The following is a 21,256-nucleotide window of genomic DNA, read 5'->3' as shown; positions in this document are numbered from 1 at the left end:
ACACACCAACACAGCCCTGCACTCTCTCTACCTTCATGAGGGAGGTTTTGGGTTCAAATCTGGTTTGCAGAAGTCATCATACAAAACAATCTGATATACAGAAACAAGAACTGCTAGCCAAATCACAGGATATTTCTGTAACAAAGTCACCGAGTCAAAACTCTTGACTGCTTGTTCCACCTCCATCTCACATTTGTTCAGAAATTTAAGACACGTATACAGCATCATTACAGATGTCCACAGGTACGCTGCAGAGCGCAGACCACTAGCACTTCTGCTGTACCAATACTGCATCTACAGCCCCTCAAAAATACCCTGAAGTGGGGTATTATTTTTGCCTCCGAAACAATACCGAAACCCAAAAGTCAATTGTTGTTCTTGCACATTTCTTTTGAGCCAAGCAAGCACAAGTTACAGCAGCGAGCCTTGAGAAATCTCAGCACTTTTTTCAAGTCATTTGATGCAAATTATGAACTAAAGCACAGCACACCAATCGATGCTCAAGTTTTATAGAGTACACGACCAAACACTAATAAGAAATATCAACCTGTCAACTTTCAGTCTAGACAGGCCTGTTTTCAGGAGCAAAAGCACATTACAATTCTGAACCAACTCAAGGAGTCTTTGCTAAATGACCCTTAAGACACAGCAGATGCCTAGCTCTCCTGGACATCGTAAGGCCCGGAATGTATCCAGTTTTCCAGCAAACTTAAGCACGGTTTTCAGACTGCTGCAATGCTATCAAGCTACTGAGCAAAGCTATTCATATTATACTTGCATTTCCTTATCAAATGTGAAGTGTTAGGAGATGGCTGTTGAACTTCATGGGCCTGTCCACCATTTGTTTCAAATAGAAATATTTGACTGAGAAGGAAAAAGGGAAACAGCAACAACTTGCCTTCTTAAAAATAACAGAAAGCTTATCTAGAAAGAAAGTTCCAAAATATTTCCGATACAGTTCTGTATTGGTGAATCAGAGCACCAAGCTAAATGCTGTACACATATTAAATTAGTTTTCCTTTTAAACTCTGCAACTGGGTACTTCTAAGTAAACAAAAACATGAGTTGTTTTTCCTTCTGTATCCTCACAACCATCTGACAACAAACCAAGCCCACTCAACCCTGCTAAAAGCATGATTCACTAATGTAACTGTACTTCTGGGAATACATTACAGCTTCTACCCCACGTTTTGTTACACCTGTGTATCAATTGGCCATGTAAATACAGGGTTTAACCACAAAGTCACCTTTTTGTTAGCTTCAGCGAGCTACAATTTCACGCAACAAATAAACTAAGAAAAGGCAGCCTCTGTATATCTGAATAGGCACACTTTTGCAGCACACTTATTTTCCGCAGGGGGAGTGATGATGCTTTTGATTAGCAACACAATATGTATCTTTGCTATTCAAGAGACCATCAGGAATACCTGCTTATGAACTCCATTCCAGCCACACGGCTGACAGGTAGCCCATGCCAGACTTTTCCTAGGCATATCTTTAGCCATCACCTTCAAAATTACTAAGCATTTTCCAGAACTTAAACGCATCCAACCCATATCCTTTTGAGACCTGCAAAACTGTCATTTCTCTCCTGTTTTAGCCACTCACCCCTACTTGCTGGGGGCGACCATGACTGTGAAATTAGTCTGGAGACAGTCGGACACTGTGCACAACTCCTCTTACCAAAGTGGTCTGCTGGTGATGGTAACATTTCTGACTTCAGGATGTATGTGCAGTAAGAAGCAGGGAAGGCTGATGTGACAAAGCAACGTAACAAAACGAGCGCGGCACAGCAGATGCCTTAGCGGTACCCTTAGCTACAACACGCTTGTTCAGCCACAGTCGGGCATTAACACCATGTCACTAACGTAGTCATGAAAACAAATGCCCAACTAATTTAATTTTTTGTTTATTTGCAAAATAATGCTTTCTGTATCCTATCCTCTTGATACAGGGTGGTTGGGGTGTTTTTTTCCTGCTGTAAAAACAGGTTAGTAAAGCGCTATATTGACTCATCTAAACAGGCAGCAAAAGCCAAGAAGGGGAAAGGGGAGAGGACCTCAGCACACAAAACAACCCACAAAAAATAAACTTGATCTTCACTGATCCCGATACTTCTGCCAACCGCCATCAGCTCTCTCAGAAGTATACAAAATGAGTAAAATCAAGCCATGTCACAAAAAGAGCAGCTTTAAGGTTTCCTGCCAGAATCTTAAATTTAGCTCTTTATATTAAACAACGCTCCTTCCATTTTCCCCAGACAATAAGGTTGCTTACAGTAAACACAGGCAATATTAAAACCTTCAAAACTTACTCCTATGCTGCAGCAAACCTCAAATTAATTAACAGGAACGTGTCGGGGGCGGGGGGGTCTGTGTGGTTTTGGGGGGGCAGCGGGAGAGCTGGATCACAGTGGGGTTTCTTTAGAGGAAAAGACTTGAGGTTCTTGGACTTGGTTGTTTATTCTCCAGGCTGACTTGGACCACAAGTACAACCCAAGCAACCCATCTGATGCACAGCAGGATAGTGTCAAGGGTTGTTCATCAGTGATCTCTCAAAAAAGTTAAACATTGATGGGCTCCAGACAACTCCAGTTAAACTCGCTATGGGGCAATGAGGGGAGAGAGAGGGAGAAGCCAGGTAAGGCCACAGAGCGTTCTTTGTACATAGTACAAAAGGTGACAATCAGGTTTAGAGAAATTAAAAAAAAAAAAAACGCACAAAAATAAAACCCACCACCTTTTAACCTAAAAACGCAGGTTACTTAATCTTGCATCTTTGTCTTTCAAAAGTTACAAGAGTTTGTTGATTTTCACCTTTGACCACAGACATTCATTCTTTTTGCGCATTTAGTTATTATTGGTACTAATTATCACAGATTGAACCACAGTATTAAAAAACGGCACTTTTTAAAGTTCTCATGGTTAAGAGCATCGACTTAAGACAGCTCTAGCTTTGCATACATACAAATACGCTGTCACAAACCAGACCTGTGAAACCTTTCAGCCTCCTCACGTTCCAGCAAAAAACTGAGGGGTTAGGCAAATATTCTCTGGAATATTCTCAGAGACTGATAAAATGACTAAAGAAACTGAAATCCAGTTTTCCTCATTATCTAGACTAAAAATGGAAATAGGGCATAACTAATGAGAAGTAAACTGATTTTTCAAATCACTTCACCTCTAATAACTCACAATAGCAGCAATATACGCTCACAACGTGCTGAGGTTTGCAGCACCTGTGTGCTGTTTTAAATGTCATTTAACCGCTCCAACATCATTTCAAATTACGGGCTCACTGTATACCTCTGTTTCCCTTCTCAACATTTAACTCATCGTAATTCATTCAAGAACTCCATTAGTTGTGGAAAAAATAGGAACTGATGAAAACTGCTATTACAGGGGGCGATAAAAGCTAAATGACTGGGGAAATTATGCAAGGGGAAAAAAAAAGCAATTAATTTCTTACACAATTAAGAGTTTAATTAGATTATTTATTTTAAATGCATTTAAGTGAATAGAAAGCTTTACAATAGATTTAACTCCTATTAAGTTTCAGGCAATACAAGTGCAGATATCAGACGGAGTACTAAAATTAGACCATTCTCATATTTGATCAGAAAGCATAAGCTCAGCTATGTCAGCAACCTGGTAAGCAGCAATATTAAAAACTGGGCTCTATTTTATTGCTTCACGTTCCATGAGAAGGGGAAACAGCATCAACCTGAACGTGAAACTCCCCAGCTGTGATGGAGGTTTATCCATCACACTGAGCAATACTACTCAGCGCTTCCTGAACAAAGACACTGCAAAAAATGTCTTCAGTGGTAGCAGTGGCAGCAGTCCACAAACATGAGGTCTCGGCTCCAGCTGTATGCACTAGCACTTGAGAGCCTCTCAGCTGTAAACCAACCGAAACGCACGCGGATGTTTGTTGGGTTTTGGCATAAAGAAGTTAAAACCGGAATCAAATGCTCTTCCTGCCCCTAAAACTTGATGTTGGGTGTTTTGTAATCACTCGTATTCTCTGGAGGGATGCTTCCATACTGCAACTGCAAAACTCACGTTACAAAAAGCTGACGACAGCTACACGTGAGGGTGCAGGTGGAAGCACGCTCTCCCAAAAGCTGAGCACGAGGGTGGGGATGGAAGGGTGTTCTCCCTCGACATGCACGTCTGCTCGTGTAACTCCTCCAGGGCCACTTCTGCCCAGACAGTGATCAGATTCCTCACATTCATCTGCCAGTCCTGGGCTCAGTTAAGTGCACTGGGATTTTGTGCAAGGAAACGCCTGGACACGTACACTTGCCAGTTCCTGGAGCAGGTCGCTTGCCTGCTTGTTCCTTTCAGTAGCCAACGAGCTATCACTTGGCTGTGCAGAGGCAGGACAGCCAGGAGACCAAGGTCAAAGCTAGCAATGCCCGAGGTAGTGTGGGTGACAGATGATAAACAGTGAGGAGGCATGCATGGGAGGAGAGTTTCAACCCCTCAAAAGGCAAGCCAAACTGATTACTATTAAGAAAAACAACTACCGGCTGTCAGATCTGACACTGCTTCTGCATTACACGCATTTCCCATCTCCCTGTATATTTTGACTGTAAATTCTCTGGTAAGAAAGGTACATCTTCATTTGCATTTTCAAAGTTCATGCTGGTTATTGCTGTAAGCTGCAAGAATGCCATCAAGCACACAGACTGCAGGAAAAATAACAGATTCCACTTATTTCTCTCAAAATTAGAGCTGTCTCGTGGACAACTCCTAAAACTTGCCTGCAGACTATTTTTGGATCAAAACAGACTTCTTAAATACATATTCCTCTAACCTCGTAATTGAAACTGCAGCCGAGTTCCCCAAGAGCTTTTCTGTCTCAGCTGAGAGCTACATACCTCTCAGATTTCTGGGATGTATCTGCTTTGTCCGAGGCATTTTCCTCTATTCTCATACACCACTTTCTCCTCTCAGAAATGGAAAGCACAGCAAGCAGAGAGATGGCAGCTCCATAAACTTGTCAAAGGGGTCAGTTAATCCGTATGCTAAAAAAAGAGAAAGAAAAGTTGTGAGATGTATGCGTTAATAGGGAAAACAAAGATACCTATCTGCCCCCTTCCATCCTCAGGAGGCTATGGAAATCAAGCGAAGAGCAAGAAATATTTCTGTACCTATCCTTTTACGGAGTGAAACGTTCCAGTATCTTAAGAAGACTACATGAGGGTGAAACTCCTTTTGGGATTACTCAGGAAGCATGAGAAAACTAAGACACTTTTCCACACTTGTCAGCTGTTTTCTAGCCAGAAAACATCTTCCAGCAACTCGTGTCCCATGCAAATAAATCCAGAAAACTAAACCAAAACTTGACATCAGGCTTTCAGAGATGGATCTTCATTTTGGGGTCGGGGAAGAGCAGAACGAAGGGCAAACACACACAGCATCAGCAGTAAGTCACCCTATTTGCAACATCAGCTACCTCCGGGTTCCTTACACGGAGTGTGCAAGTCCAAAAGAACTCCCCATGGAATATTTCTGCCAAAATTATCAGCATACAGCAGAGCATCACACTGGCTCTTGACCCACCTGCAAGCTGCTGGACAGCAAGTTTCTGCCCTGGTGTGGTCCTATGCAGCAGCAGCAGCCCCTGTGCATTTGCAAGAGGCTGCAGCCAGCAAAGCCCCAGTACAGATAAACCCCACGGACCAGGGAATTCTTTTAATAGCCCAAGACACAGATCTGCTGCTAAATTGGCACAAACCTATATCTGCATCCCGAAACCCGCCTCTTTTTTAAGATTAACAAAATTTGCTCACTTTTTCAAATATTCTGGCCATTTGATTCCAGTTTAAAGGAGTATTTTGTTTAGTTTCTGAAGTCCTACAGCATGTGAAATCTCTCAAAGAACTATGGCAAGCTACTTACATAAGAACTTAAAAAAGAAAGTGACCGGTTAATTCCACCCTTCCGCTAAAAAAAAAATTAACCACTTTTCACTTTTTTTATTTTTTTATAGTAGTACTACCTCATGTTAACAGTCAGGTTATTTTAGTAAACACTGGGAAGAAATTTTAAAAATTCATATAAACTTCAGAATGGCCTCTAATATGGACAAGTTGATTAGGCATAGCTACTCGAAGGAAGAAGTACGTAGAATTTTTAACATTTGTTTTAAGTATTAGTTTCAGAGGGGGGTAATGTTTCTGGTTTTTTGGTTGTTTTGTTGTTGGGGTTTTTTAAGACAACCATGTTTTTACAAAAATGGAATGCAACCCCACTTAAAATAGACTACTTGCAACCACCCCTTCAGCGTGCAGACTGTTGAGGAATACAACCATTAATTTTTAATGTTTCTTTTGTCTGTTGCTGCATAAAAAGACCCAAACAGGAGAAGAAACTGACTGCAACTGACACAAAGGAAGGCTGGAAAATGTTATTCTGACTAATGATTTTCACTAGGGTATTACTGCACCTTAAAGGAAAAACAAGGAAAAATCCAAAACAGAGCAGGCAGCCTGTCAAGTTGTTCTCCTCGTACCACTTTATCTGCAAGGGTAAGAGAAAGATTTAGGAATGAAATAAAACCTTAGAGCTCACAGGTCCCTTTCTCCCGGTGTCAGGCAAAAACTGGAAATGCAGAGAAGTGGCTGGATTGCTGGAAGCGATGCACACCCCCTGAACCTCAGTGTCCCCCCTTTGTTGCGGGGGTGCCGCCGGGCCGAGGTTTTTAAAGATTATAATAAACACCATCACTTCTTCACGCAAGTTATTGGGAGCAGGAGTTTGAAACCCACCCCCCCGCCGGGTGCCCGTAAACCATAAGCATCTCCCGATGCTGCCCTGCAGCACAAATGACATCTCATTTTAGGCTGTAAAAGCACCGATTTCCCTCGCTCCCAGCAGGACTCGTTTTTTCGGGGGGGTGGGGGGGGGTTGGGGGGGGTTGGGGGTGGGAAGGGAAGAGATGGCTGTGTGAAAGCCACGGTGGAAACACCGCACAGGACCCAGGCGAAAAGTCATTCCCTCCTTAATTTGAGGGGAAAGGGAGGGGGAGAAGCGGGCCTTTGTAAACGCGGCGGACGCATCCCCCTTCAAAAAAAAAAAAATAAAAAATAAAAAATAAAATGCAGGGTCGGGAGCGGTGCGGGGAGGGAGGCGGCCCCGGAGAGCCGCCGGTATGTGCGAGCAGGGATGGAAGGGAAGGGAGAGAGGGAAGGAGAAGGAGGAAGGGAAGGGAAGGGGAAAAAAAAAAAAAAACAACCGAAAAAAAAAAACCATGAATGAATAAAGAGGGAGGAGCCTGGGAAAACCCCTCTGCAACGCCGCACCGAACAAAGCGCTGCACACATGCCGGGGGGCGCGGGGGGGCGGCCGCAGCCCGGCACCCCGCGGGGACGGCGGCGGGGCTGGGGCGGGAGGAGCCGCGGGGGCTGGGCGCACCCCCCTCCCCACTCACACACACGGCCCCGGCCCCGGCCGCGGACCTGGGGGAGCGCCCCGCAGAGCCGCTGCCCGCCCGGGGCCGGGGGTGCAGCCGGCGGCCGCGCCGCCAGCGCGGAGTCCCCGCACGTCCCGCAGGGGCCGCGGCGGCCCGGCGGAGGGGGGCTGGGGGGGGCAGCGGGGCCTTGCGGTCCTCCCCGTCCCCGCCCGCCCCCCGCCGCCGGCGGAGGGCACATTGTGTTGTGGCTGCCGCAGCTCCGCGCAAAGGGGGCGGCGGGGAGCGCCCGTCCCGCCCCGCACCCCCCCATCCCCCCCCAGCGCGACGCCTCCCGAGCCCCCCTCCCGCCCCCCCGCGGGCCCGCTGCAAACCTGGCGGCGGCGGCTGATGGCGGCGGCGGGGAGCGCGGCGACCCCTGCGCGGCGGACGGCGGCGGCGGGAGCGGGGGGGGAGGGGGGGTGGGTTGGGGGGGGGCAGCGGGGGGGGGCCGGGAGCCTCCTTCACTTGACAACCTCAAACACAAACATGACCCAGCGCCGCCGCCGCCGCGCCCGGCCCCGCGCTCCCCCCACACACACGCACACACACGCACCGCCCGGCACCGACACCCACCCCTCCTCCATGCACCGTCCCCCCGGACCGGCCAAGGCGCCGCCCCCCGGCACGGCCCCCTCCACAGCCCCCCGCCGGCCGGCCCCCGGCCGCGCCCGCCCCCCGCGCGGCAGACCCCTCCCCCGGGACCCTCCCCCCCCCCCCCATGTCCCACACGGGAGCCCGCCGGCCCCGGGCCCGCCCCCCCGCCGGGACACACAGGCACAGGGCGGGGAGGCCTCCCCTGACAGGCGGGCGGGGCGGGGCGGCCCGGCGGGGGAGGGCCGGCGGGCACGGGCGGGCTCGGCGCATCCGCCGGGCTCCCCCGGGGGAGAGACGCGCTCCCCCGCCCCGCCCCGCCCCCCGGCGCCCCGGTCACCGGTGGGGGGAGGGGCGCGGGGGGAGGGGCGCGGGGGGAGGGGGGGTGACGCGGAGGGGGGGGGCGGGGGGTGTTTTACCTTCTCTCACTTTCTATTGCAGGAAGCGGGGCCGGAGCAGTGACGTCACCGGGTCTCCCGGCCCCGCCCCCTTCCCCGGCCGGGGCGGGCGGGGGTGGGGGAGGGGTCGGGGGAGGGGTCACCGAGGGGGTTTCCTCGCGGCCCGGGGCGGGGAGCGGGGGGGAGACGCCGGCGCGAGGCACAACAGACGCGCGCCGGGCCAAGCCGAGCCGGGCCAGTTTCCCCGCGCCCCCCTCCCCCCACACACACACCCACCACGGGCGGGACCCCGCGGCGGGGCTGTGCGGCGCCCCCGGGGGAGCCCCTCGCCGGGGGTCCCGCGAGGGGAGGGGCCCTGGCGCACCCGGGCCCTGGCCGAAGCGGCGCCTCCCCCGGGGGCAAAAGTTCCCGCTGCCCCCCCCCCTCCCGCCCCCCGGTGCGCGTCGCGCTTCCCCCCCCCCCGGGCGCGGCCCGGCCCCCGGGGCACCGGCACGACCGCGCACACACACACACACACACACACACACGCGCGCGCGCGCGCACCCCCGCCGCAGCCAGCCGCGGCTGAGGCGGAGATCCCGGAGGTTCCCCCCGCGCCCCCGCCGCCCGCCGCCGGGGCACTCACCGCGCGCCGCGCATCCTGCCGCCGCCGCTACAACTTTCCACGCCGGGCGGCAGCCAGCCCCGCCGCGCGCCCCGCCGCGCCGCGAGTGGGCGGGGGAGGAAATACGAGGGGGAGGCGCGTCGCGCGCTCCGCCGCGGCGCCCCTTTTTTGGCCCGGGCGGCGGGTTGCGCCGGGGGTGCGCCGGGGGACCGGCTTCCTGCAGCGGCTGCGGGGGGAGCGCACGGGGAGTGCATGTACGTGTGCACACAGCGTGTGTGTGTGTGTTCATGCATGTGTGCGTACAGCCTGTGTGTGTGTGCATGCAGCATGCGTGTGCATGTATTTGTGCATACAGCGTGTGCGTGTATGTGTGTGCATACAGCCTGTGTGTATGTGTGTGTGCATTAGAGCCTGTGCATGTATGTGTGGATACAGCGTGTGTGTGCATGTATGTGTGCATACAGCCTGTGCATATATATGCATACAGCCTCTGTGTGTGGGCATACAGCCTGTGCATGTATGTGTGCATACAGCCTGTGTGTGTGCATGTCTGTGTGTGTGCATACAGCCTGTGTGTGTGCATACAGCCTGTTTGTATGTGCGTGCATGTGTGTGTGCATACAGCCTGTGCGTGTATGTGTGTGTGCATACAGCCTGTGCGTGTATGTGTGCATACAGCCTGTTCGCGTGTGCATGCATGTCTGTGTACATACAGCCTGTGTGTGCATGTATGTGTACATGCAGCCTATGTGTGTGTATACATGTGTGTGCATACAGCCTGTGTGTGTGCATGTATGTGTACATGTAGCCTGCGTGTGTGTGTGCATGTATGTGTACATGCACCCTGCGTGTCTGCATACAGCCTGCATTTTCCCTTCCCTTCCTCCTTCTCCTTCCCTCTCTCCCTTCCATCCCTGCATGTATGTGTACATGCAGCCTGTGTGTGTGCATACAGCCTGTGTGTGCATGTGTGCAGCTTGTGCATATATGTGTGCATGCAGCCTGTGTGTGTGTGTGCATGTATGTGTGCATGCAGCCTGTGTGTGTGTGTGCATGTATGTGTGCATATAGCCTGTGCCTGTATGCATGCATACAACCTGTGTGTGTGTGCACACAGCCTCTGTGTGTCTGTGCATGCATGTATGCATACAGTCTGTCTGTGTGTATGTGTGTGTGCACAGCCAGGATGTGTGTGCATATAGCCTGTGTGTGTGTGTTCGCACAGCCAGGGTCAGCTGTGCATACAGCCTGTGTGTGTATGTGTGTGCAGCCTGTGCATATTTGTGCATAGCTGGGGAGCATGTGCATACAGCCTGTGTGTGCGCATACAACCTGTGTGTGCATGTATGTGTGCACAGCCGCGGGATGGTGTGCATATGGCCTCTGTGTGTGTGTGCACGCACACAGCTGGGGTGTGTGTGTATACAGCCTGTGTATGTGCATGTGCACAGCCAGGTGTCTGTGTGTATACAGCCTGTGTGTGTGCATGTATGTGTGCGTAGCTGGGGTGTGTGTGCATGTGCACAGCCAGGGGTGCCTGTGCATACAGCCTGTATGTGCGCATACAGCCTGTGTGTGTGCATACAGCCTGTGTGTGCATGTGTGTGTGGACAGCTGGGGGATGGTGTGCATACGGCCTCTGTGTGTGTGTGTGCGCGCGCGTGCGCACACAGCTGGGATGTGTGTGCATAGAGCCTGTGTGTGTATGTGCGCAGCCAGGGGTGCCCGTGCATACAGCCTGTCTGTGTGCATGCAGCCTGTGCATATGCACAGCCAGTGTGTGCACAGCTGGTGCATATGTGTGCATACAGCCTCTGTGTGTGCATGTGTATGTGCGCAGCTGACATGCATGCATGTGTACAGCCAGCCTGTATGCATGCACAGCCAGTGCACATCTGTACATACAGCCTGTGTATGCATGCATACAGCCAGTCTGTGCGTGCAGCTGGGGTGTATGAGTGCGTACAGCCAGTGCGTGTGCACAGCCAGCGTGCACGCTCCATGCAGGGTCACCCCGCCACAGCCGCTGGGAAGCACCATGCTGTGTGTCCCTGCCCCGCCCCCCCCAGGCAAGGTGCACGGGAAGGGGCCCCAGGCCGGGCTTTCACCCCTGAGGACGGGGGACTTCGGTATTTTAATTTTTTTATCCGAACTCCCTGATAAACAGGTGCTGGCAGCTCTTCGTTACCGCTCGGGTTTTCCATCGGGTTTGCATCGGGAGCCAGCACGTGATGTCTTTAGCAAATAAACCCAATTAAATACTTCTTGCATCACCTCGCTGTTCCTCCGCCTCCCGTGCCTGCGCTGCCCTGGCCGCCCTCGTGCCCAGCTGGAAGCGCTCTGGCCATGCTCCATCCTTCCCTTGTACGTTTGGTGTTCAGACCAGACCCTGCCTGGAGAGAACGCGACCACCAGAGCCTTTGAGTTTTTCACAGGGCCTTCTTGCAAACCAGTTATTCACGCAGGGTTTGCCACAGGACGGATGAGTACTTTGATCCTCACTTACACAGGGGAGAAACCGAGGCAGGAAGACGCAGAGTAGTTCATTGCAGAGCTGTGTACAGACACGAGACCGCTTCTGCACAAGCTTTTGGCCACAGGCACTGTCTCTGGGCTATTTTTCCTCTTGAGTTCACTTAAATTATACCTTTAAATTATCCCTGTGCTGCCTCCTGCCCAGAAGGAACAGAGGTATTCGCTACACAGAAGGCGAAAGTCAGCGTACACACTGCCTGCAACCTGGCGGTTCAGGTGAGGGATGGCATTCATCACAGACAGACATACAGGAAAAAAATTAGACCCTCGAGGAGTATCTTCAGGGGAAGCATCGTGTTCTGCTGCTCCAGTTAGAGAAGAGCCACTCTGTTGGAGACCGCACTTGTCTTCCCCCTCTGGGTTTCATGGCTCAGGGCTCCGACTTGCTGAAGAGGAGAACTGCCATTTGCCCGAGCACATCGACGTGAGCATGAGCCTGCAGGTGCCATAACCTCCCATTACTGTACCACCAAGCCTTACCAGGTCACAAATCCAAGATCAAGTGACCTCTGAAACTGGATCTGGAGTTCTACTTGCTCTTTCCAGCTGCCCCTGAGAGTCGGTCCTGCTGGCCTTTGCGATACATGGCATCTGACTCCTCCTGCTACTCCTTGTCCCAAAACTTCAGATAGTTGTCACCAGTCATCACCGAGGAAGCATCAGACCCTGGCCCTTCCTAACAAGATGCCCAAGAATAAGGGACTCACCACAGCCACTGCTGGTACCAAAGGAGACAGTCCTAGGTCACCCATCTCTTTGCAAGCATCTGAGTAAGTTAAAACCAAACACTCCCGTGTGCGAGTTGAAATGAGAGACCACAGCAAAACCCCCGGAGCCAGGAGGAAACCGTTCTTCTACTAGAAGTAGTCAACCTGCACCCCACCCAGCAGCATGTAAATCCAGCCCTCCCACTGCACGGATGGGCACAGGAATGCACTGGGTGCCCTTCCTCTGCCAACAGGCACAAGTGTCCTCACCAGGATGCCTCAACGAGGTGTCAAGGAGGAGACAGGTCCCCAGGAAGGCCCGGGGCATGCCAGATGGTGCCAGCTGATCCCCCTTTGAACATAAATAAAACCAGTCCCCTCCAAAGAGGTGGCTGCAAGCTGGCGATGCACCTCAGCCAGCTCAAACTCAGCTCCAGTGAGCAGAGCCAGGGGCTGGAGAGCTGTGTCCCACCCAGCGCCGTGTCGCTCCAGCAGGCTCTTCGGGGCAGGTAGGAAACACGGTCCCGAGGGCTTGGGGAAAGCAGCGCACGAGGCTGTTCATCCTGGGCAGACCGCTTCATCTTTGTCTGGTTTTCCATCAGTAGAAAGGAAGCGCGTACCCACTCAGCAGCGTGCCTTGGGAGACGAACTGTGGAGGATTGCTAGTAGGAGGCACGTAGTAGTCAAACCTGCAAACGAGGGAAATTTTTTAAAAGTTTTCAGCAAGATCCAAAATGCCACATCAATATGCATATCGGGGAAAAAAAAATCCTTTGCAGCAGAATTTAGATACTCTTAAAATTCCACCTAAAAGGAGCCCTACAGGATACAGATTCCCTTTAAATGACTGTGTGTATATCTGAACGGGGAAGGTTATTAAGGCTTTTTTCTTTCTGAAACTCCACTGCGTTTTCAAGAGGACACCTATTTTTAAACATCCTCTGCGAAACCCCTACGCTCAGAAACTGGTATTCTGTAATGGCTCACAGGTATTTTATGTATTAATATATACACAAACACACATTAGGCTCTCAGGAAACCCTGATATATTAGGTACTTTTAAATAATTCATTGTTAAGCACCCCATGATAAATCTCATGTTGAACAGTATGTGATTTTGCTAGAATTCTTGGGATATATTGAATGTGAAGCACTGTGGTAAATTTTAACTATGCTGAGCATCAAATGAGAAAATTTTATATTGTACATTACATCCTGACACGCAACTGAGAATCTTTATTATTAAGGCTTCAGGGAATTTCTGAGGTAACTTCTGAAGTTCTGAAAAGAAAAAAACCCAAGACCAAGCGTTGTTTCTCTATAGAAGTTGAATTTGTCTCAGAGAAGGGAAATTCCGTCAGCAGTCAGCGTGGAATGAACACCAAGGTTTCGCTGAAGGGACCGCTGTCAGCTCTTCCTCTGAGGCTCCTCTTTCCACGCTGTTCGGATGAAAGTCAGAGGATCTTGGCTTACCTGGTAGGAGCTGGGGCTCGGAGCCTTTCCAGGGCTTGCCGCTTCCGCAGCAGGGCTGGGGAGATAGGGCAGCAACCGCTGCTGCCAGGGGAGCTCGTGTTCCCCCTTTTTCTCCAGCAGTAGCTGTCACCCCAGATACTCTCGACCCTCCCTTGTCAGCAGCGGCCAGACGCTTTCCTGGAAGCGGGATCACAAAGACCACAGCAGGGACCTGGCCATGCCCTGCTACCCCGAGCGAGGAGCTGATCCCAACTGGCATGTTTTGCATGGAGACATCCTCTATCTTCTCCCCTCACAGGCTGTCCTAAAGGGGGGTTGCTTTTTTCTTGTCCCGTAAGTTGAATCGGTTCCTTCTGATTTGGAGAAACTGGTATTATACGTTGAAAACAAAACGTTATACCAAAAAAAAAAAAAAAAATCCAGCAAATATTTTTGGCCCAACCTTACTTTTTACTTACATATATACACTACAGCTCTGTGTGGTGGTCACCGGTGTGGACCCCTGCAGCCAGGGAAAGGTGCAGATCTGTCCAGCTTCAGGTTAATGGAGTGATACAGGGCAGCAATCACTGACAGAGCTTCACCTTTTTTCCCCAGGTATTATTAACCAGACATTTCGATGAACTTCACGATCACCGATGTCACATCTGGTTATTTACACCATGTTCATCTTAATGACAGCAGAGCATCTCAGACAAGAACACCTGGGTTTAAGATGCTACACTAAGTAAAGTTGCTAAGTTAAGTAAAAGACTAAGTTAAGTTTTTACTGGCTTGTTGGCTATTTGTTCTTCTCCCTTCTTGGAAGGAGCCCCAGCCGCTGCGATGCCCCCCCAGGGGTAATCACAGGAGCACTTTTCCAAGCAATAGCTCCTCCAGGCAGGGGAAACAGCCCTCACCCTACCTACACAACCGCAGCCCAACATCAGCCGTCTTTCCTCCCAGCACACAAGACCTCACATGTCTGGTCACAGGACAGGGGACTGGCCAGAGGAAAGCATCCGCTGAGGAGAACACTTTCTAGCAGAATCCCTTTGAAGGCTCCTTCGGTACTGCCAGCTCTGGCGAAACTAGTGCCATGTCCACACCGCAAAGAACATCCTCCCTGCAGAGACACATGATGAGGGCAAGAATGAGAGATCCCCAGTACTCTGCAGACTGGCTGCACTCCCTGCCTGGCCAAATCTTTCAAAAAAAAATTAAAAGCAGACTGATTAAAACAATGCTGCTTTTTTCTCCAGAAGGCAACCCCAGCGGCCGGCACATGCTGTGCCCGTGCTGCTGCTGCCCCACGTGGAGCGGGATGAGGAGCAGGCTGGACCACTGCCATGTGATGAATGCCTTGTGCTCAGCACACCACGCATCTCACAGGGCTCTGTGGGATGCGACATCCACCCTCCCGGGAGGGAGGCAATTACCACACAGGGTTATAAGATCTGGGAGATGGCAAAGGCTCACTTGTGGTGTAGGATGTGATACTGTTGGCATTATGTTGAAGGTCTGCGCCAGCTCAGGCGCCCTTCCTCCTCCCCGAGATGGAGCTCACCCAAGGCCCTGAGCAGTCTCTTGTGTCCAAACACAAGGCAAGTTTGAGCTTGGGACGGTGCTCTGAAGTTAGTGTAGATGTAGCTGCGAAAAACAAATCTCAGAGCTTTTTTGGCTTTCCACTGAAAGCTTTTCCACTCCTGCCTTTTCAGAAAGATCCGTTTCTCTGCAGGTCAGCAGGCTCTGTGCTTCACAGCCCTTTTACTCCCTTGCACCCATGTATTTTCACTCCTCACTGAGCTGGACTGGGTTCTTGCCATCTCTGAACTTTTTCATGAAGTTGCTCAGATTTTCCACCACATCTCCCCTTTACCTCAGCTCGCCGGTTCACTCTGATCTTTCTTGCTCAGTAGCTCTAGGTTCTGAGCTGTTCATTTAAATATGGTGTGGTTTGCCAGCATTTTTTGCTAAGCCTTTTATTTTATCCGTTAAAGAAACAGAAGACACACATGCACTTAACACAAGTGCACCTTGCCAAGATGCTTTCAATGGTATGCTTATTCTTTAGATTTGACCATAAACATCTAAACATATCTGAATGATTAAAAAGCATTTCATCCCATGCCTTCTCCCCCAAGTATTTTTTGCCATTCAACAAGACTCTAGTATTATGTTTACCACAGACATAGATGGGAGAGGTCTTCAAAGTATCACATTCTGAGCACATTGAGTTCGCTTAGCAGCTCAAAGGTTGCAGGGTTAAAAGGAAGTAAGCAAGACATCATTATTTTCTCTGGAAATGTTTTCCCTTGCCTCCTTTCCAGTACAGATGTGAATATAAAGAAATCCACCAAGAAGGAAAAAAAAAATAATAATCCCTGTTCTATTGAGATATTTTTTTCCTCCAAACAAGTTAAAATTTTCTTTGATTACTGGGATGTTTATTTCACCAGGCATATTGCAGATCATTAGGCACAGATCAACAACAAAGCTTCAAGTTCCTTCAGCCTTGTTCCCCTGACTATGAAGTGGCATTCAAATAACACACACAGTGTTTGCAGTGGTGCATCACAAGCAGACACACAGCACTCCTTGTAAGCGGTGCTATTTCCATCTTCTAAAGATGTTCAGTCCTCCTTAAATCCAAGTGGTTGCAACAGTGACTAAACATATGCTTTTACTTTGAATTATGTTGGTGCCTTTCTGTTAATAATCCTGCTAAGTAATTTCCCTGTTTGTGGGGTCTCCTGAAAAAACATTTCCTCTAGCTGTGGCCGGTGATTTTTGCTAAATTTTTTTAAGCTACAGCTAACAAGTGTCAGGTTCCAATGCTGAAGAGCATAGAAAGTTTTCAAAACATGCTTTAGCAAACAAATGCAAGTTAAAAAAAACACAGCACTTGCAGTCTTACAGCTGTCCCAAAATTTCACAAGGCCAACACTGGAAAAGCCATGGATCTCATTTTCCAAACCCCTATCACAGCAGCATGGCAGCATCCTATACATGTTTTCACACACTGATAAACAATTACCCGTGTGGTGTAGAAGACAGAGGAAAGCCAGGCATGGGAGAGCAACAGTGATATAAATGAGAAGCCTTGTTCAAGGCTGGCTTCTCAACGCAGTAAGGAGAGAAATATTTTGGGTTTGGGTTTTTTCACGGATCAGGCAAAGGCTGCTAGGCAGCCCAGAGAGCCAACATCCATCCCCGTTTCCCACCTGGCTGGGCTGTTGTTCCAGGCTGGCTTGGCAGCCTCTGCTGGACTTGCAGCCAGAGCTGCACATTGTACCCCTTCCAGAAATTTGTGCCATGGGCTTGTTGCATCCCAGCTGAAGCCCCTTTTCAAAAAGGAAAGGATAAGACATCTCACAACTGATGATGTCTTTTATTTAAACACTGCAATTTCTTGAAAGGCAACATCAAAACACACTCCAGGGTGCAACAGCAGACCTCAAAGCTGCTTGTCTGTTGGCTGAAGAAGTGGTACAACAGAAAAAGCACGCCATCTCCTTCAGGGGCGAGTCATTCCTCAGCCCTGTCTTTAAGGCAAGTGTTAAGGCCTTTTCTAAAAGTTCACACAAATATGTGTCTATAAAAAAAAAAAAAAAAAAAATCACACAAATATGACACACATCTTATTTTGATCAAACCTTGCAATGGCCACGCTGATGAATTAAATGTGCATACATTTACAGAGAGGAGAATCTGACAGTTAAGCTTGCAGACAAGCTCGAGGCAACACAAGCAAAAGCAAAAGTTAAGAGAGCAGAACCTCCACCGGCTTCAATTGGCATAGCTCCTCCGAGAGATGTCAATTGTATTATTGCCATTGAAGTCCTACAGAGGAGAGGCTGGCCAGCCTCTAAACCCCCCAAACACTGCAGGCACTCGCTTCTTAAAAATGCTGAGCTTTGCAGGGGTTGACCAGAAGAAATCCAGGACGGAGGCCAGTCCTGCTGAGATAAAGAGCGCCAGCCACGTGAAGCAGATGCTGGGCACAGATAGGAGAGGAGCTTGCAAAATGTGGCTCGGCTCCCCAAAGGCTTCGGGCACCAGAGTGCGGAGAGGGGGAAGAGTACACAGCACAGCTGTGAATCCCTCTCTAGAGAGGCATTTCCCTTGTGGAGTGATTTCCCCTGTGCCTATCTTCAGGAAGGAATTTACATGTCTGTAAAGTCCCACCAGCGCACTCTCAGAAAGCCAGAGCATACGCTTAAAGGCTCCTTGCATTGAGTTTTACAGGCATCATTTGAGCATGTGAGTTATCGCCTCGGCTCCGTGGGACCACTCATGCCTAGAGTCCCCCATGATCTTCCTGCAGCCTCCGCAGTAAGCTTCACTTTCTTTTTCCATTTGAATGTTACTGAACCCAAAGAGTTGGTTGAACTTTTGAGAATCAAAACGTGACTGAACCCCTCCTTCCCCCATCTAAGGATCCATTTGGTGGATCTGATCTCGTGCACAGCTTGCACAACGAGGCACCGAGATCAACGAGGCTGACAAACCTCAGGTCGTGTTTTTTGTTGAGTCAGAGGCATTGTCTGCAAAAAGCCAGAGCCAGTTCTGCAACGCTCCACCGTGCACGATCTTATCGAGACTGTAGCGCCATTCTGCTGTAATGCTTTAGAGATCCTTCTCTGGTAAAAAACACAACTGTGCATTACTTTTGTTGTCTCTTAAATAGAAATACACAAAGCTGTAAAAATCCTTCTAATTATGTTTAAAAACCAATCACACTAAAACCAAAGCTGATGCCAAGAACATTTTAATCACACAAACCAAGAGATGCAGAAACACTTCACTCCGCTGCTACAGACTGTGGAATGAAGGGAGCATGATAATTTCAGCCTGGTTTATGGAGGCCAAACTAATGGTACCCACCTTTCCATCTCCCCTTTTTCCTGCAAGCTTTTTTTTTTATATATATATATACCTTTTCCACTTGTACACGGTCTTTAATTAGTCCTTTGTTCCCTACTCCCGTTCCCAGGGCCCATCTTGCTATTGTGTGTTTTGTCTCTTTATCCCCCTGTTCTGCACACTACTTCTCTCCCAACTTCTAAGCATCTTTTCCCTACCCAGGCTGCATGAGGAGACATTATGCATTCCACCTTATTTTCCCAATCTGGATGCATCTTTCAAGGAGTTGCAGGTTAGGAGAGGAAGGATTAAAGTTCCTGTCACTCACTCCTTTACCACCCTGCCCCTGGGCTGACTGTTTGGTGCACACCTTTGAAGCAGCTCCCAGTAGGAGTGTGGGGAGGACACAGAGGTGCAAATGGCTGCTCTTTGTTTTCAAATTTGGGACCTGCCACCCACTACTGTCGCAACTGAGACCAAAAGCATTCCTGGATATTGTGGAGTTGACTGGATGCAGTGACAAAAAGTGATCAAAAGCTGAATCTGAAAGTCTACTGCAGAAACACCATCAACTGCAGAGCACCAGTCCTCTTGACCTATAAAATGCAAGTGCATTGGTCTGGCTGATAAGACACAGTGGGTACAGCCTAAACAGCAAGCTCTGGAGATGCTCGCATGAACCACAGCAGTGCACATCTCTTACCTAGGCAAGCAATGCTTTACAGGCTCAAGCCAGCAAGGTGAAACATCAAACAGAGGATTACCTTTACTTGTGGTCAAAGTTCTCTAGCCAAATCTGAACCACAGATCTTGACAGCTGAAAATAAAAGCATTATCTAGATTTTTCTCCTGTGCTGGAGATGCTATAGCACTGCTGGCAGAGACTTCTGTTCCTTACCTCTGCCTTCTGTTGCTACTTTTCTGCCCCCAGAGGAAGAGGAGCCAGTTAGAGACAGCTCCTTCAGCAGGCAAAAAGCAACCTCAGTTAGAGCCCTTCTGCGGGGTGGACAGGAGTCACCATCTTCTGTCATCTTAGTTGTGATGGCCACAATAGCTCACCTCTACACACTCAGGTGAGTACTTGAGGAGAGCATCAAGAAGAGGTCTTTTCTCCAAGGGATGGCAAGCCAGGAGCTGAGGTGATCCCATAGCCTGTCCCAGCACCCTGAGAGAGCCAAGCAGGAAAGGCCCAGAGATGGTGTCCAGGTCCAACCAAGAGTCCAGACCATAAGGCAGAAGCACAGTGATAAGGCAGGTCCAAGATCAAGCCAGGAAGCCAGTTCACAAGTCACATCCAGTGATGTCCAGGTAGGGCCATGGTGACAAGACAAAGCCAGGCTGAGGCTGGGAAACCCATCCACACATTGATCTCCATCCAGAGAAAAGGAGTCGTGCTAAGCCAGAGACCAGCGTATCTCCAAATACCTCAGGCAAGAGCTGACAGTCCTCAGCTGAACTTAAAAGGGTTTCTGGGCCCTTTTTAAGGTGGGTGTGTGGAGGTTCCAGGTGGGGCTGCTCAGGTCCATTAAGGACTGTCAGTGATCTTGGGCCACTGATGGGGAGTATGAGCAAAAGAAATTGGAAAACATACTTGTGTATATCTAACACATACAGGTACATGTACATCCCTGCATATATAACATGTATATGAGATCATGTTAATATTCTGTTTCTTAAGCCCCCTCTCTTCATTTCCAAGCATCTGGCTTATGACTTTAGTTCCTCTAAGGCTTGGAATAGACCTTTTTTAACTCTAAAAATGTATCTGATGCCACACAGCAAGCAAAGGATTAAAAAGTTGAAGAAAGCCACAGCTGCAATAAACGGATTGCAAGTACTTTTAAACAAAAACTCCAAGCTGCAAATGATATGGCCTGCATTCAAATTTACATCCAGGCTACTTTAAAATCTCTCCTTCTTAGTTTGCCTGGCTACAAGTCATTGTAAATCTGGAAAGAACTCTTCTGCACTTCCTACATGCTTCCCACATCCCTCCTACATCCTTTCTTTTTATTTGCATTACTGCTTTCTACCCCCACTACCTGTTATGATCACTTTTTAGACTGAATTTTGCCTGAATTCATTCTCCCTTTGATCTTTCCATTCCACAAGAGTAACCTTTCCAAGCTGCTCTACATTATTTGTGGTCTTTGGTGGCACCTGTAGTTCTTCCTAAGTTAAAAATCAACTGAAAAATTAATTCACTTGCTGTTTGCCTTCTCCCTGCTCTCGCTAGCGAGTATCTGACACCAGGCTGGACCCCACACCAAACCCTGGAATAGCCTGAATTTTGAGAAAAAGTTCCATTCCCAGGACTTGCCTCTGCGAGCTGGTTGTTACAGCCGGTGTACAGGCAGACATGTACGCACACAGACACAAGACCAGGCTTGCAACTGTTGGCTTTCCTGGGATGAGGTTATATTCTATTTATCCTGCAGTAAGGCATTTGAAGGTTGGTGAAAAAAGTCTATTAAATATAAACCAATTATTCTTATGAGTAACTTCCTTTAACTCATGTCCCAGCCTAATTTGGTTTTTTGCTGTGTTTTATGCCATAATTATTCCTGGCCAAATCATCTGAAACAGTTTTTAAAACATTTAATTTTGCAAATGTTCCCATACAAATGCAAATACATTAATAG

General features: G+C 49.3%; 1 protein-coding gene across 17 annotated transcripts in view; it reads right to left on the bottom strand.

Annotated features, from left to right (window-relative positions):
- Window positions 1-9,506, bottom strand: part of HIVEP1 (HIVEP zinc finger 1) — a 131,821-nt gene extending 122,315 nt beyond the window's left edge. For 7 of the 17 annotated variants that reach the window (XR_013927041.1, XR_013927042.1, XR_013927043.1 and 4 more), the window contains exon 1: window positions 4,886-5,032. The gene's annotated coding sequence lies outside the window, so the exon portion shown is untranslated. The other 10 variants (XR_013927033.1, XR_013927034.1, XM_080380476.1 and 7 more) reach the window with 8 other exon arrangements.
- Between the last annotated feature and the right edge of the window lie 11,750 nt (window positions 9,507-21,256).

Source organism: Falco punctatus, assembly GCF_963210335.1.
Source record: "Falco punctatus genome assembly, chromosome: 3".
Taxonomy (NCBI): domain Eukaryota; kingdom Metazoa; phylum Chordata; class Aves; order Falconiformes; family Falconidae; genus Falco; species Falco punctatus.
The sequence above is the reverse complement of the archived record's forward strand: the minus strand, read 5'-3'. Positions and strand labels throughout refer to the sequence as shown.